Source organism: Mchenga conophoros, linkage group LG10, assembly GCF_057382185.1.
Source record: "Mchenga conophoros isolate Kocher_MC1m ecotype Shallow Benthic linkage group LG10, M_conophoros_male_GT1.1, whole genome shotgun sequence".
Taxonomy (NCBI): Eukaryota; Metazoa; Chordata; class Actinopteri; order Cichliformes; family Cichlidae; genus Mchenga; species Mchenga conophoros.
This window is the reverse complement of record NC_140535.1, coordinates 9,790,478-9,807,258: the sequence shown is the minus strand read 5'-3', so window position 1 is coordinate 9,807,258 and position 16,781 is coordinate 9,790,478. Positions and strand designations below refer to the sequence as shown.

General features: G+C 39.4%; 1 protein-coding gene across 10 annotated transcripts in view; it reads left to right on the top strand.

Moving 5' to 3' along the window:
- Positions 1-16,781, top strand: part of msi2b (musashi RNA-binding protein 2b) — a 283,431-nt gene that overhangs the window by 69,582 nt on the left and 197,068 nt on the right. The gene's annotated exons all lie outside the window — the stretch shown is intronic.

Below are 16,781 nucleotides of genomic sequence, written 5' to 3'. Positions count from 1 at the left end.
CAGCCAAGATACTGCCAACAGCAAGTTGAATTCATATTTCTGAAGACACTGACTGCCCGATAACCTTGGTACTGAGGCCAAATGATGCACACTTACAGTTGCTTTTTGTGCAACTGCAGTGACCCTCATGATTAACTTTGTAACACACTGAATTGTGTCTCTATGACGCTGCATTTGCGGTACTTACATGATTAAACAAACTTGCTGTCAGTTTTTCTAGTATGCGGCTGAATTCATATTTATGTGGTGCTGTTATTGCCAGTGTAAATAAAAGACCGCTTAAACCGTTTCCATGATTATATATTTAATTAAAGCTGCGGTTAAACATTTATTTTCACCATTGATTAATCTGCCACTTTTATTTTTAATTAATGATTTCTCCTTTTGTCTGTAAAATGATAGGGGGCTTGGAAAAAAATGCCCCCTCATAATTAGAGGCAGAGGTGACTGATTGCTTATTCTGCCCCCCCAAAAAACAAAGTCAATCAATCAGTTTATTAGGATATAAAACAGAGAAAAGCAGAAAGAGCACTCAAACGTGAGACGTGAGAACCAGTGGACAAAAGTGACACAAATGAGTAATCACTAATCCATACAGTCACTGATTTAATTTTTACTGACTACTGGATAGCTAATCTTTTCAGCTTGAATATTAATTGCATTAAGTGTTCAGGGATAGACTGCTCAGTGAGAATTGTCAGTTTTTCCCTGGATTACTTCTTTGTAACAAAATATGCAACACAAATATGCAATGTCTTCTCTTTTACAGTGGTTGTGACCTCTGAACTTGCAGTGTCTATCTAGTTGAACACAAGAAACCTGTGAAATATATTTAGCTTCTGTGAAAAAAAAAAATCTCGAATCAAACTAAACTGAGTACTGTTCTGAGTTGAGTTGATGTGACATATAAGAAGCTGCAGTTTTAGAGTATATTCCTCCATTTATGATCGACCTTCTCCTCCTCCTCTTCGTCTCTCCCTGCTTCTGCTATCGTATCACTCACATGGCCACATTTCAAGAGATGGAGGTTCCACAATGATTAGCTACATTGTTTTCCCACCATGTGTGAATGAGAGAGATGGAGAGAGCCAGGGGGCTGGGTGGGTTGTTGTGGGTGGGAAGGTAAGGTGCGCAGAGGGCCTGTTACCAAAACCCCCCACAAAAAACACATTATTGTAATTGGAAGTTAAAATCCCATTTGTTTTCCCCTCTAGTGCTTACTGTCATGACTAGGGGGGAGAGGGGAGCGGGGGACTTGTTTTAAAAATTAACATTTGGTATCAATGTCGGGTTCACGCAAGAGAACATCAACCTTCTGAAAAGGGTGCCACTCAAAGCAGCTGAAGTGGGGGAGATGATTTACTATAGGAAAAACACGTTTTGGTTCTGATACACAACCACAGCCACTCGGTGTCTTGTCTGTAGCCTCTGGTTCAAAGGCGAATGTTGCTTTATGAACATGATAGTTCATTTCGCATTCATATCTTCACGATGTAAACTAAACGATGTAAAAAGACATTTTTTAAAAAGGACCAGCAAAAGGGGCACAATCACAAATATGCCTTGAGGGGCTATGCAGTCTTCATCACATGTGACATTCTCTGTTCTAAGACCCTCACAAAGCCAAATAAACTTCTGAATGAGACATCTTTCCATAAGTTGCTTGAGGTACATCCAGTAAATGGCACATGAACAGAAAGCAACATATTAAACTCGTGATTTTATCATATTTGGGATAAGCATGAAAAAAATCTATATGAAGAATATGATCTTGGATGATCACTTCTAGTTATCTAGAAAAACACACAGGAGCTAAGCTACATCACTTTCTCTCCAGGATAAAGCATGGCAAGAAGACAAACAAAACAAATGACCAAAAGGCAAAACATAAGCCCGCCATTCACACCCACAGTAGAAGGAAAGAAACACACATAGGGAAAAAAGAACAACATGAACACACAGGAATGAGAGAGTAGCTCAGTAACTGATTCTCCTGCAGGATGAAGACTCAGATCCACAACAGCTAGGCTGAAGCACCAACATCCGCGAGTGAGAGAGAGCATATAATCCAGTAGTTTCCCTTTCTGAGGTTTCTCTCAAATTCTTTGCTTTCTTCCTGTGTGTGTGAGGCTAAACTATACAAGTGAAACAAAAAACACTTGACTTGGCTTGTTGTAATCACGCAGTAGAAGGCAAAACTGTAAAGTTTGAGGTCCCTCATACTGGTGCATGTTCAGGGACAGGGAGGGGGCAGCAGAGACCCAGAGTAGATTTGGAGGCACCGTAGTGTAAATAACAGTTAAAAGCAACTGCAGGCTCCTGACTCTGCCTCCTGCCCGAATGAAGATTCGAATTATGTTACTGAGTTATCCCTTGCTTGACAACTGCTGGTTTGGGTTTAAAAGGTCAGCTGGAGGAGTTCATTGAGTTCACATCATTATCTGTCTATCTATAATAACACAGTAATCACATATATATAGTGGCATTGTTATCAGTGTTACCTCCTCAATGTTTACACTCAGTTGAACCTCTCGCAATGTATATATCTTCAAGGTCAGCTAAAGCTTGTGCTTTAAACCTTTGTATAGATAATTTGAAACACGTATTTGCATCCATATTTAGAAAAGTGCTGAAATGTGTTCAGTGCATATAGTACAACAGAGCCCGTTTCGTATGACCTACTATTTTAAAGTATGTGTTTTAGAGTATTTTTGTATTTCAAAATGTGAATGGATCATCTTGGAACGAGATTTATTCCATCTCTCTTCATGTTAAATGACTTCCAAAGCTACAGAAAGGCAAGCTGTGCCTCATAACCCCAGAGTGAGTTTTTGATATCCAGTCATGTTTGCAATATATCGTCTAGGAAATTTGTTAAATGTCCATAACGTGCTTGCTCAAATGTCCCAGATTTGGCCAAAAGCAAGCATCTAATTAGCATAATATTCATATTTCTGAAAAGCTCTTAAGAGCACTTCTGGCATTGTCCATTTCTCTTATTTGCCTCTTATTGCTATAATGTTTGCTTAATGCCTGGCCTGTGCCTAGCGATCGCATGCTGTGCTCATTGTGAATGCAGTGTGAATGTGCTGTTTGGGTATGGGCCCATGCATCTCCAGGGCCCTATAATCAGCTCTAAGCTGCTTCTATCAATCTTCATAACTGTAGTGGGTTGAGGAGGGAAGTGCAGCTAATCAGCTCTAACCGGCCCCATGTTCAGCTTGACTGTCACTGTTATAGCAAGGCCATATGCAAACATTGTCCCTTACATGCGTGTCCCTTACTCACATCTTGGCCATCTCACAGGGCCATTCCACAGATGGCCGGCTCTAGCTGAAGTCAGGTTTTGAAAGGGCCTGTGACTTTCACTGAATAGCTGTTAGTGTAGGTTAATATAGGAGTGGTGGCCCTGCAGCGGTGGCAATCACAGCTCTGATCAGAGCCGGGCTTCAAAGACGTCTGTGCAAGTTGAAGCCAGAGTTGTCATTAGCTTCTGCCCTGTGCTTGACAGCCCTTCCCCTCCCCCCCAACTCCTTCTTCCTGTCTCTCTCTCTCATTCTTCGTCTTTGTCTCCCTCTTATTGCTCTCATTTTCTGCCCATGTGCAAATGGCTACTGTAATCCTGGGACTGGGCGCTCTGGCCTGTCACTCCACATTTGCACTAAGCATCTTTCCTTCTCTCATCTCCTTTGCCCTAATTGTATTGTAATAAGCAATTACAGATCTATTTATGCACACTAGATCTGAGATTGGGCCACTTTTTAAGAGGCTGTATAGGGGAGTGGAAGTGGACCGAGCTGCGCCCCCTCACCCTGAACTTACAGCTGGGACAAAGACGGCACTGCTGCTAATCGCTCGGCTTTCCCTGTTTCTCTCGCTGATGTTCTAATCCCGCATTACTATCTGGTGCTCTCCTTCTGTTTTCTATCCTGTGCAGAATGCCCTCTAAAGCAAAAGTGATTGTGCTGTTGTTTGTTGTTTATTGGCTGTGTTTTCTCTTTGTGAGTCAGCTCTAGTGATGCAAATGAACAGAGGCAGTGTTTACCTGGACTGGCCATGTTTTCCCTGCGTGTGTATGTTTCTGTGTGTGTGTGTTTGTGTGAGTGCGTGCGCGTGTGTGCATCGTGCCTGCACAACGTCTAGGCCTTTGATCATACTACATCGCATTGACAGATGCTCTCTGGTGCTTTCTGGTTGCTTATGAACGAGGCCACAGTCAGGATCTGAATGCCAGTAATTATATCTTGCTGTCTTGCTAGAATGATAAGAATTGTGTCTTATACAACAAAGTGCGATGGCTTTTTTCTATCTGTCCCATTATTTTTAGGTATGAGAAATGACATCGAAATCCCGTGTCTGTTTCCTCCCCGTCTGGGGCTCTGTGTTTACAGCTGTTTGCGAGCCTGTATATGTGAGAGGTTAGGGCCATGATAAAGGCTTACACCTTGTAATCATAGCTGGATGTGTGATCTCAGCGACCTGCCTGCGACCTGGCTTGGAGAATGGTGTGCATGCGTCGTGTGTTTGTGTGTGTTGAAGAGGAGTGGGCGGTGACTGATGCCAACCAACGACAAATTTGGAGTATAAGCTAAAAGCAATCATCAGAGTTAAGAGAAAGAACTGGGTATTGTTTAGAGATTAGATTGGTTATGTGAATTTAATTTGGTTTTTTAAAGGTGTTCTGGGTCAGGTATTCAGGTATGAGGACATTTCGATATTTTTTGTAGAGTATACTTGCAAATCGCTAGTTGTTACATTTGAAATATTCTTACAGGGAAGAACTGCTGTCTAAGCCACAATTCTGTAGCTGACGTTGAGTTGAACACATGATTATGTCATCACATGAATGTACCTTCCTGTTGTGTCAGCCCAAGGCTGAAGGTCCAACTCACAAATCTTTGCATGCTGTTTTCCACCTGACCAGAAGACAGGATTCATTTATCTAAAATTAACACATTTAAAATAAATTTATTATTGATATATAAACATATAATAAACACATTATTATATAGTAAACATAATATTCCTGATAAAATCAGTCAGTCTAAATTACGAACACAGGCATTGGCTCTCTCCTCCATCATTTTCCTCCCTCAGTCTCTTGTTGGCTGCCTGCAGCTACCGCTGCCAGAGAGCTAGCAGCTAGTAGCTAAGTTTAGAATAATTTACCAAATTGACAGCTGCAAATTAGCTACCAGTTTGTCTCTGATAGCTTTCTTTGTTTGCAACAAATCATGTTTTTGTATTTTGTGCTGTTGTCATATGTGTATATATATATATATATGTATTAGTAAATATAGTATTTATTACTTGCATTTTTAAGCAGGTAACAGGATAAAGGACTCACGAGTTTGAGGCTTCACCTTTCTCGCTTCTCAGTCAATGGAGCGTTGTTATATGTTGATAAACTGAATTGCATTCTGTTGCTTCCCAGTGCTTGCTAACTGCTAATCAAAGCTTGGATAGCTTGCCTTGTGAGTGAATGGTTGTTGTTGCTCCAATAGTCACACCAGCCAAGATAACTCCCTCATCTTCAGTCACCTTCATTGGCAAACATTAAAGCACATTTAAATTGAAGTCTGACCGATTTATCGACAGGCCAATATTAGATAAATGCTGATCTTTCACAATTTGTAACGGCCACTAAAGGAAAATTTAGGAAGTAAAGAGACGGTTGTCGATTACGCGTTGACACTGCGTAAGTTGTTTTCGGAAGGGACACAGAATAACTAGCTAAACAAAAGTAAAAAATAATGATAAGTAGCATAATGATGCATAATGATATGTTAGGGAAATTTGTTTTGTGCATATCTTGAAGGCTGTCGAGATTTTAAATCGGTGACTTTTATTTTACACTTTTTTTTTTACACAAAAATGTGTAGAATTACCAGAAATATCAATCAGCAACGTTATAACATTTAGAAATAAGATTATACAGATTATAAAATAAGATTAATACAAAAAGAAATATGTTAAATGCACATATAAAGCAAAGAGTGATTGCTTTCCAAGGATTATATAGCAATAAATGAATTATTGTCAGGGCTTTACTATGTGTACTGAGAGAGACTGTTTGAATTGGGTGTTTTAGCAGCAATGAGGGAGTCTCTTTCAAAAGAGGGTGTGGATTTGATAACATGACAAAATAAGTATACTACAACAAGTTTTTTGAATTAAAAAGAAAAACAACAACAACAAAAGATGCCAGCATGTCAAGTTTCTTGTAAAACTGTTTTAAGGAGTTCTACTCAGAGGACCAACATATGGGAGGACAGAATGGAAATTTATGCAAATAGGTGCTGCCCCTGATTCATCACTGCAGACTGACCACGGTGGCAGAGGAAATTGAGTCTGAAATTTTACGTCTGGGAAAAGCAAGTGTAAAATCTGCAGCGGTGTTTTTATTGCACGCATAGTGGACAGTTAGGATTGGAACAATGAGCAACAGAGACACACAAAGACATGCACAATAAAAAATGTATTATGAAGTTATTTCACTGGAGCTCTCGTTTATTTATTTTACCTTTCTGTGTCCTCTTCTTTAACATAGATGTGGGGGGGGGGGGGGGGGGGGGGGGGGTTAATAGCTCATAGCAGCTTCAGTCCCGTTTAAGTTCCAAGTTAGACCCTACATCTTCCACACGGATTTTTCCCAACTTATTCAATCACTGATGTTTTTGTTGAGATTAGGACATTTGACTGTTGCTTGCAGTCCCAAACGCACCATCTCTACAATCAGTATTCAAAGTGCAGCAGAAGGATACTAATCTCTAAAATTGTCCAGACATGCACCACACGCATCACAACAATCAGACACTAGACTTCATGGCACTTAATGCAAAGTGCAGCTGTGCTCATAGTTAAAAAACCCTGGTAAATAAATAAACTGCAGGGAAGCCAAATTTTGCACTCATTCTAAACTGTGACCGAGTCAGTAAATATTCCCACAAATACTGACATAGGTTTATGTGGTAATTAATCCATTAGATATATGTTTTTAGAGTGTTTTATGAATTAAAAAGTATGAAAACAGCACTCAAAGTATGGCAGAGTTTTAAATAACCTTTTTCGAGCTTTAAAGCGCTGAAAGACGGGGCGATTTTCATGCTAGAAAAAAAGGCAAGGACATCCATCAATAATGTGCGAATAAACACTATTTTCCTCCCTTCTTCTCACCATAAATGTTATCAGCTTACAATTTTTCCAGTAAATATATTACCTGTCTTTGTCGCCATCTGTCATTGCCACGCCTCTCTGAATAGAATTTAAGACAACATGCTTAAAACATCAGAGCCGGATTGTCAAGATTTGCATAAATACGTTGCACTTTTTTTCTGCCTTCTTCTCCTCTACTTTTATATTGTTTCACACTATATTAATCTTCTCTCATATCCTACTTGGAGAGTTAATAACGTTCACTCGTTGCCATTGCATTCTTTGTTTTGCGTGCGTGTTCAAAACACTAATAGCTTTTTTGTAGGTGCAGCACAAAGGCTCTTTGAATTGTGTTTGCTGCCACAGGTAGCAGTCTTAAATTTTCCACAAATAACAATAATGTTGGATACTACAATATTAGCTACAGGCTTATCTATTCAGGTTTCCTTGACACTCGCAGCAGCAGTAGCAGCCCCTGCTTTTATAGTGCACACTTAAACCAGGAGCCAAATGTTATAAAGGATTTGCAATGAGATACATTGTTTACACTTACTGTGGATACAAAGAATGTCATTATATGTCTTCACAGTGAAACAGTCTGGTCTTGAGTGACTTTGTGCGGTATGGCTTAAAAGATATGTTCCAAGTTGCTTTTTCTGTCTTTTTTTTTTTTTGAGTCAGAGAACATGTTTAAGGAGAGGAAACTGTCTTTGTTTTTATTGCCTATACTGTGTGTTTGTGTTTGTGCGTCTCTGTGGCCAAGTCCTATCCTCCAGCAAAGAAAAGTAAATTCATTTCTTAATTTAAACATTAAAAAATATATTTGTTTCCAAGTGGAAAATGGTGATTATGAATGGCATGTATCACTTCTAGTTAGCTTTCCTAAAACCTTTAATTGAGTATCATACAAAAGTGATTAAGAGAACTTTGCACAAATTCAGAATTTATTAAACATAAACATTCAATTTAATGTCAAGTACTGTTGCATTCACTGCGGGTCCAATTAAGGACTGAGGATTGCCAGACCCTCTGCAGCCCACTTCCACGTCCCTTTTTGTTGGGTTGGTCTCCTTGCAGAATAATTGAGTGTGGCAGCAACACGTGTGCCTGGTGTCCCAGTGCTATTTCAAATACACCTTCTTGGGTTTTACTTGCTGGGGGATTCCTCTTTCAGACACCCGGTTGGTTTTGGTGCTTTTGGCTGTGGTTGATGCATCATGCATTAGTATATTGGCTTGGCTTGGCTTCTCTTGTTGACATGGAGGTTTGTCCAGTTCTTCTCTTGTGATGGAGAGATATTAATTCTAAATAAATCTCCCTTTTGTCAAACTGATGAATGGAATTTGATATTGTATTATGCAATTCCAATATTATTCTATTGGTTTTTGTAATACACTTGGCCTTTAGCATAAGTTTGTGTTATGTTCCATCTACACTGGCATCAATTCAGGCTTTTTGGGCTTCAGACTAAAGTTATAACAGTAAAAATACATAGAGTGCAGTACACAAAACAGTTTTAAGTGCTTTTGGAAAACTACATGTGAATAAAACGGCTTTTAAAAAAAATAAAAAATAAAATGTGGATTGACAATGACAGTCTTTTTTTTTATGTATTGAAGTACCCTGGACAATGAAACGTTGTGTTCCAGTGATTTACAGTTGAAGGATTGCTATTTTAAATGCTCCGTTTGATATCCAAAAAAATATGATTAACTGGAGGGCCAATCTAAATGCAAAGTTCTGAAAAAAGATTGATATTGTCAATTTGAGTTGTGCTTTTTATTAAAATCGAGATTCCATTATGTGACCCCCCCCCCAGTCTCTTTCTAACTTATAAAAATATTAAAATAGTCCAGGGCTAGTCCTCATTACTAAAGTGAAGGCACAGTGAGATAGCTTCTGCCATTTTTTTTCTTGATGACCTCACAGAAAAGGTCATGCTGTTCTTAGAGGTATATGGTTAGTCATTTGGTTCCGTCTGTCTTTGTTTAAAACTGCTAACAGGTGTTGATAAGAGTGCACCAGAAGCTTTTTACTTTTTTTCCCCTTTGGTCTCCCTCTCATCTGTGGCACGCCTTCTATTACCATGATAAATGCACTAGGGCAGTAATTGTTGTAGCCCTTCGCATGCACAGCCTCGCACACTCAAGAAATTAGAAACACATCGAAGCAGAGGCACACACGAACTTTCTGATTCATGCTGATAACTCTCCTTACTGTCTCTTAGGGATGTGCGAAAATAACTGAATGTTTGAAAAATTGGGTTAAAGGAAAACTGGGTTGAAGTGTGGTCCATTTTTTAAAAGTGTCAGCTTGAACTGAATGTTGTTGAAAAAGACTTTTTAAAATACTGCAGGCAGACCGGAATGATCAGAACTTAAATGGCTTTAAATGCAGCGCAGGGAATTTTCAGTTTCTTCGTGACTGTTATTGCATAGTTTGTGATTTAGTTAAGAAAATTCCTTCGTTAACATGTAAAACGATCTGTGTCAAATTAGATGCAATTTCAAAGTCATTTCATCCAATCGACTCGATGTTAATGCTCCTGCTACATATTTTAGAAAAATAACAGCAGTTATGTAAATTGTTATGAAACGAGAAATGCATTTTGTGCTTTAAAAAGATAAATCCTAAAACAAGACAATCGTTAACGTTTGCTCCTTGTATCTCAAGTATGGCAGGAAAACTTCTCAACAGGACGATCAGCGTGATGAGATACAAAATTTACTGTTCGTTGCGAGCGTTGACTTTGGAGTTATGGTTTACTATGTGTCAGTACAGAAGAAGAAAACAAACAAACAAAAGAAGAGATGAGTCTTTTACTTTTAAAATTAGAATTGGGCTAATTAAAGAGCTCAAATGCTGCATGTTGCTAAGGCTTCTGACACTTCGGGATTGCAGGGTAGGCTGACCCGAGGACATATTTTAGCAAACCAGACATCTTGTACTGAACAGTGCAAGATGAATAGACGTGCTGTTAAACCCCAACTGTGAACTGTGATTGCAACAATCCCAATTCTGTGTTGTTCCTTGTTTACTATGCCACATGTCAGCGTTGGTGCTCCAGTTGCTAGTGGAACAGCTATAAAAGCATGGAAGAAGCAAAGACTCATCAGTTAGGCAATTTCACATCAACAATGTCAACACTCTTTTTTTTTTTTTTTTTGGTATGTTTACGTTAATTCTTGTCTTAACTGCAAAACACGGCAATGTCCCAAAAGCTCAGGCGATAACAATTCCCTCTTCTCTTGCGCTAACCCTCAAAATGTTCAGTGTAATACTTGGTGTGAAGGCTTTGTTGCACTTAAGGTAACATAATGTGTTGTCATCAACTCAGTTAATGGCATTTTCACTTCATCTGTCTGTATTTCTGAGGAGTGAGGAGGTAGATTTAGATAGAATCCAGCAGAAACTTCTAAATGTCAGTAGACAATGCAGACTGTAGAAGGACTGTGGAATGAAACAAGAAGTACAAATTAAATTGGTGACTTACTCACACTTAAATTTTTCAATTTATTCATCTTGGTTTCATTGCAATTATTTATTTTTACTAATAAATACCAGTAAATTATATTCGATCAGATATAGTATCTTTTTAAGACCAATAAAATAATGATATTTCGGTATTTAAAAATCTGGCATATCGGATATATCGACACAAAACACAAACACATTTCTCCAACATTTATTATATTCAGTTATTATTGAGTCCTTATTCAGATAATATGACAATGCAGTTTAAAAATAAACTCTGGTCTTGTCACAATGAGTCGTGGATTATGGTCCGACTGCTCAAATCATCTGTTTGCTGTTTAGGTTCCAAGCACTTTTTGCCAACAAGGAAGCTGTAGAGTGCCCTCTGGTGGACAAAGGATGTGGAAAATTGTTGAAGGGTGTTTCTCCCATCTCTTCATTATTTTTCATTTATTGGCTGTTATGAATGCTGATACTAATACATTGGCGTGTAGCGGATCAATCAAGCTCTATTATCAGATAACACATGCTGGTAACTGATTCATTCATCAAAATTACACATATGCACATACAAAATATATGAGGCTAGTAGGAAAACAGATATAGCCTCAATTATATGACAATATTTTAAGGAAATGTACAGTAATGATATGTCTGACGACATCGAACACGGTTTTATTTGCGATTGCAGCTCATGGGTGCACTTATTAGTGCAAACGTGATGAAGGATAGTTTTCGTCCTTCTTTCAGCAAACCTGATATGATAACCTAAATGTAAGATACATTCATCAATCTAATTAATTTCCCCCTAAAATGATGGCAAGCAAGGTGTATACAAAGAGACAGCCCAGTAGCTCTGTATTGTATTGTTGTGGAAGTTCACTGTTTAGATGCGGTCTTCATATTGGTGTGTAGTGGCCTTTTCACGTAGTGCTGCATGCTCTTCATTTCAGTAGCATTATGGAGCTTCTAGGTGCCCTTCACGCGCTAAGGGATGTTACACTGGGATTTTGTGGTGTGCTTTTGGAGGGATTTTAGCTGGAGGCGCACATCTCAGGAGAGTAGCCACAGTACACAGTCGTCTCCATTTATAGACCTTTTATCTAAACACATTGAGATCACTTGTAACCCTTTGCATATCGTTGAAAATGGTTGCAAACATTAAAAGTACTATGATGTACAGCTCCGTCCCTGCTGTGTTCACTTATGTCACTTATATCTTTCCTACATTTCAAATGTATAATTAATATGATAGTTGGTGTGATAAGGAAAAGAAATCAATATAATTTCATCTTACATTATGATCTGTGTATGTTTAAAGACAAATAAGCTAACGCAGTTGATTCCAATAAGTTCACTCACTTTGCCGCTCTGGCGCTATGAGGCTTAATGCCTGTTGTCACCATGGAGAGAGAAATAAAGAAAGTAATTGTGTTGTGCCAGGGCTCAAGCAATCCTATCAGCTATTGGGCACACATGTCAGAGTATGAAGACAGGGCTGAAAACTTGACCAGTTCCTGCCTGATGGAGTGAGGCTGAAATATGAGCAGGGGAATGGGTGGCCCAGAAGGAAAGCAGGACAAACAGCTGATGTGGAGAGGCAAGCAGACATGAACATTGGCTTGTTTATTTTTAGTTTTTAGTTTTTTTATACCTAGATTGGCAATGATAAAAGTGAGTGATGTTGATAAATGCTTGCACAGCCAGTTTATCAGCAGCTGTCTGGCTGGGGGTTGCCTGCGGCAGCGTCCAAGGCTGATAACCCCTGAGGCCCGAGGCATGATGTTGGGAGGAGGAGGGGTTCAGAAGATGATGCAGCTGCTGGGTTTTGGCCAGTGAATAACCCTAATTTAGTCAGTTGATACTTTGCATGTCCGCCAGTAGTCAAGGGCTGCAAATCAGTGAATAAGAAACATCATCAAGCTTCACTGAGAGCCTGTAAAGGTTTTTACAGAGCAGCAAATAGAAGTATTAAATGAAAGCAGGGAAAGAAAACAACTCTTATATTCTCATCACCACGAGGGAAAACCCACCAGAAAAGAGTGGCATCTTTACCTTTACTCTGATCTGGTGACATCTCAGACTCAGCTTGTCAGGCTCGGCTTTGTAATGCTAGACTTGACTCGGCTTTCTTCAGTCTAAGCTGTACTCTCTCATCCTCAGGTGTGCTTTGAGATTATCATTGCCACGTTGACATTAGGTGACACTGCATGTTAGTATGCATAATTTGGCTGGTACTACCTCTTTACCACGCGGACCTTCTAATAGCAATTTAACCTAAGGACTAACAGAGATACCATCTTGGAAAGCTTGACTTACGATGATTTAACTCACACAGATGAACTCAGATTTCGCTTTATAGCATGTCAAACACTGGATTTACTGATTTGTTTGTTTTTCTATGAATTGTTCAGGCTGATATCTGCAGCAATATTGATGGTCAAGAGTATTTAGACACCTGTGTGCCATCACTAATTACTACACAAGCTGTGTTTGCATATTTAAACCTGTGGCCCATTGCACATTCTCATGAAGTTGATGAAGCGCTGAGTGAGACTCGTTGCTCTTGTCAGTGTAATAAAACATCGCTGATTACATTTTTACTGGTTGAGCGTGCAGTGTCAGCCCCGGCCTCTTGTGGTTACTTTTTTTCTGGTTATTTGTTCATCTTGGCGGCATCCCCAGGCCTAAAGAAGATGCTGTGCGCTGAGCTCTTTTCCCTTCTTCACCTTTAAATTAGAGTTAAAACTGGGAAATGACTTCATTTCTTTTCCCTTTTTTTGTTTTGTAGTTGGATTAATTGAGTTGTATGATAAAACAATATTTTTTTTAAAAATCACTTGCGCAAAATTGATGAAAAAGAAACTAACTGTAGGAGAGGACCCATGTGTGGGAGGCTGTGTGCATATGTGCAGGCTATGTGCCTGTGAGACTGTGTGCACCTGGAAAGCACTTGACAGATGGTTCTTCAGCTCTAGTTGAATGTCACTTCTTTTTTTCTCAGTGTTAAGCCTCTTTCATAGATGGAAAGTGTTTCGGTCAGCATTTTGATCAAGGTAGACTCTTTCAGCTTTCTTGATTGTTTGCCGGGCATCTCCAGAGTATGTTTATCCAGCCCCCATCATTTATTTCTGTTTGATTTAGGCGAGCCGAGAGAGATCAGAGCCGTGACTTTCTCCACTGCGTTTTCTGCCTCTTTTTTTTTTTTAATTTGTTTGTTTTGCCAGTTAGATTACAGAGCGGTGCATCAAAAATCATTATATACCACATCGTATCAGCGCGTTTTCAATCTGTAGAATGGGTTTAGTACTTTACAGAGACAGTAAATATTTTGTTTGGGTTAATGTGGTCTTCTTCAAAGTACAGTAATCTTGTTCTTTCTCTGTTTGCACAGGCCAAACTGGTACAAGAAAAACAAGCTGACCTTATAAGATGCATCATAAGTTAAAGTAAAAACCTACCATGTCTTAGTAAGGTGTTGGGCCAGCATATACAAAGAGAACAGCTTCAGTGTGCTTTGGTATTGATTCTCCAATCTCTGGAGCTCTACTGGAGGGCTTGAGCACAGTTTTTCCAAAACATATTCCTTCATTTTGGGTTTTGATCGTGGTGGTTGACAGCACCTGTTCAAAAATCTATGCCCTATGTTCAAGAATAAGGAAAAACACTGACTGTTGTTTGGGTGAAGAAGCAGAAGAAGGTACTGCAATTTCACGGCAGGATTTCCAACATCATCATACATGTCAAAACAGAAAAACTCTTTATTGCCTTGGGACAGAAAAGAGGATGGATGGATAGTTTGTATTTAATTGCAGTGATCCTTTCCTCCAAACCAGAGCCACTGGATCCTTTCACTCTGGGGTCAAGGGCTCAACTTTTCTTCTCAATGTGTCCCTATTTGTTCCAAAATTAGGTCAGACTTTCATTCCACTAGCTCGTCATTCTTCCTCTTCACATAGGTAATGTAGGGCAGTTTATAAATATTTTTAGCTCGGACTTTGGATTCCTAACAAGATAATTGATTTACAATTGTATTATTGGCAAATTCTATTTCCGAATGACTCTCTATTTTTGTCTTGTGTTCTGTTGGGGACTTTTGCCCCTCACTAGAAGCCCAAACTGTGTGTGGAGTACACATTGTAAAGGCGTGGTTAGTTTGTGTATATGATAGCGTCACGCAATACAGATTTGTCAGCTCCACATCTATGACGCAAATCTCCTGTTCTATTATATCCTGAAGGTGCTCTATTAGATTGAGATCGGGTGACTGTGAAAGCCATTTGAGTACAGTGAACTCACTGTCAGGTTCAGGTAACCAGTTCGAGATGAAAATCAGCTGAATATGAGCAAACTAAGCCAAGTCTTACAAGAATGGACATGATAAGCAGCAGGTTTTGGGGTTTAAACCATGATCAGTTTACACTAAGGGGCCCAAAATGTGCCAAGTAAATATCCCCCACACCTTTATACCACCAGTAGCCTGACCCTTTGATACAAGTTGGGATGTTTTCATCTTGTTTAGTTGTTAGCCAAATTGTGATCCTGCCGTCTTAGTATCACAGCAGAAATCGAGACTCATCAGATCAGACAACATTTTTTCCAGTTTTCTGCTGTGCACTGTTGGGGAACGGTGGGAACTGTAGCCTCCGTTTCCTTTTATTAGCTGACAGGAGTGGCACCCAGTGTGGTCTTCTGTTGCTGTAGCCCATTTCACAGGCTGTGTGATCAGAGATGCTCTTCTGCATACCTCGGTTGTAACTAGGGGTTACTTGAGTTACTGTTGCCTTCCTATTAGCTTGAAGCAGTCTGGCAATTCTTTTCTGAACTACTGATCACTTGCTAGTCTCTGTTTTTTTTTTTACCCATTCTCTATAAAGTCTGGTTGTTTCCTATCTGGCACCAACAACCATGCCACATTCAAAGACATTTAAATCACCTTTCTTGCCCATTCTGATGCTCAGTTTGAAGTAAACAGGTCATAATGATCTTGTCTACATGGCTAAATTCACTGAGCTGCTGCCATGTGATTAGCTGATGAAATAGTTGCAATAATGAGCAATTAGCGGTTATACCTAATAAAGTGGCCAGTGAGTATAATTAGATGTGACTCCTGACCAACATGGTTTAATTATACTGGTTTCAGAAAGTAGGAGGCATCATACAAAACCCTTGTAATTTCAAGTCAAGCAACACATGTATTTTTTCCCATAAACTATGTCTTACGTAGCATAACTGTGGACATAGTAGGGCACAGCGAAAGGGAACGTGGCTTATCTCTGTCAGTAGTTGAGGATGTGCAGCCTGGTGCCTGCAGCTCACTGTGGCTGCTCCTTCTTTGTTCCATTAGCGCCTGCCGTATTTCAAACTGCGGGAAGATGCTGAAAATGACCACTGTCTTGTTTTGTCGATGCATATTTGATGAATGATAGCCTTTAGTGCAACACTCACTGATAGACACTACATTTGCGGTGACTACTTCATAAAAAAGGCCATTTGTGTTTCGCCACTTACTGTAGATGCTTTTAATGTGAAGCTGCAGCAGAAGGAAATGTTCTGATCGCATTAGCAGCAACTAAATACAGCTTCTTTTTTTTCCTTTTTTTCTTCTGGGAAAGTCACCACAGACATGGGTGATAATACCGGGCATTGATAAATATTGCATTACTCTCAGCAGTGGGCCATAGAGCTCGATCAACACTGTGCTACCGCATTTGGCAATAGATAGATTAACAAGTGATGTTTCCAAAGTTGATGATTAATTGACCTCACTAATGCCATAACCAGCATAATTGCGAATTTTCATGATCATAATAAAAATACGTTTAGCATTCTCTTTGTACCATTAAAAGGTAGAGCTACTAGCGAGGACTGGATCAGATAATAAGCTGCAATGTGATCACCACTGAAACAGTCTGAGGTGAAAGTCCTTCTCCCTACAGTGTTAGAGGCAGCCTCTCATTGCAGAGTCAGATGAGGCCAAAGCATTAATCATAATAACATCATATCCTGCACTTAAAAGAGAAAATACAAATAACACAGACCCTTTAATACGGTTTAATTTGTTAGATGTTAAGGGGTTGTGAGTTTATGAAAACACTTGGTGTGTTGAGAAATATTGCTACATAAATATCACTTCATTTAGTTTACCAGCT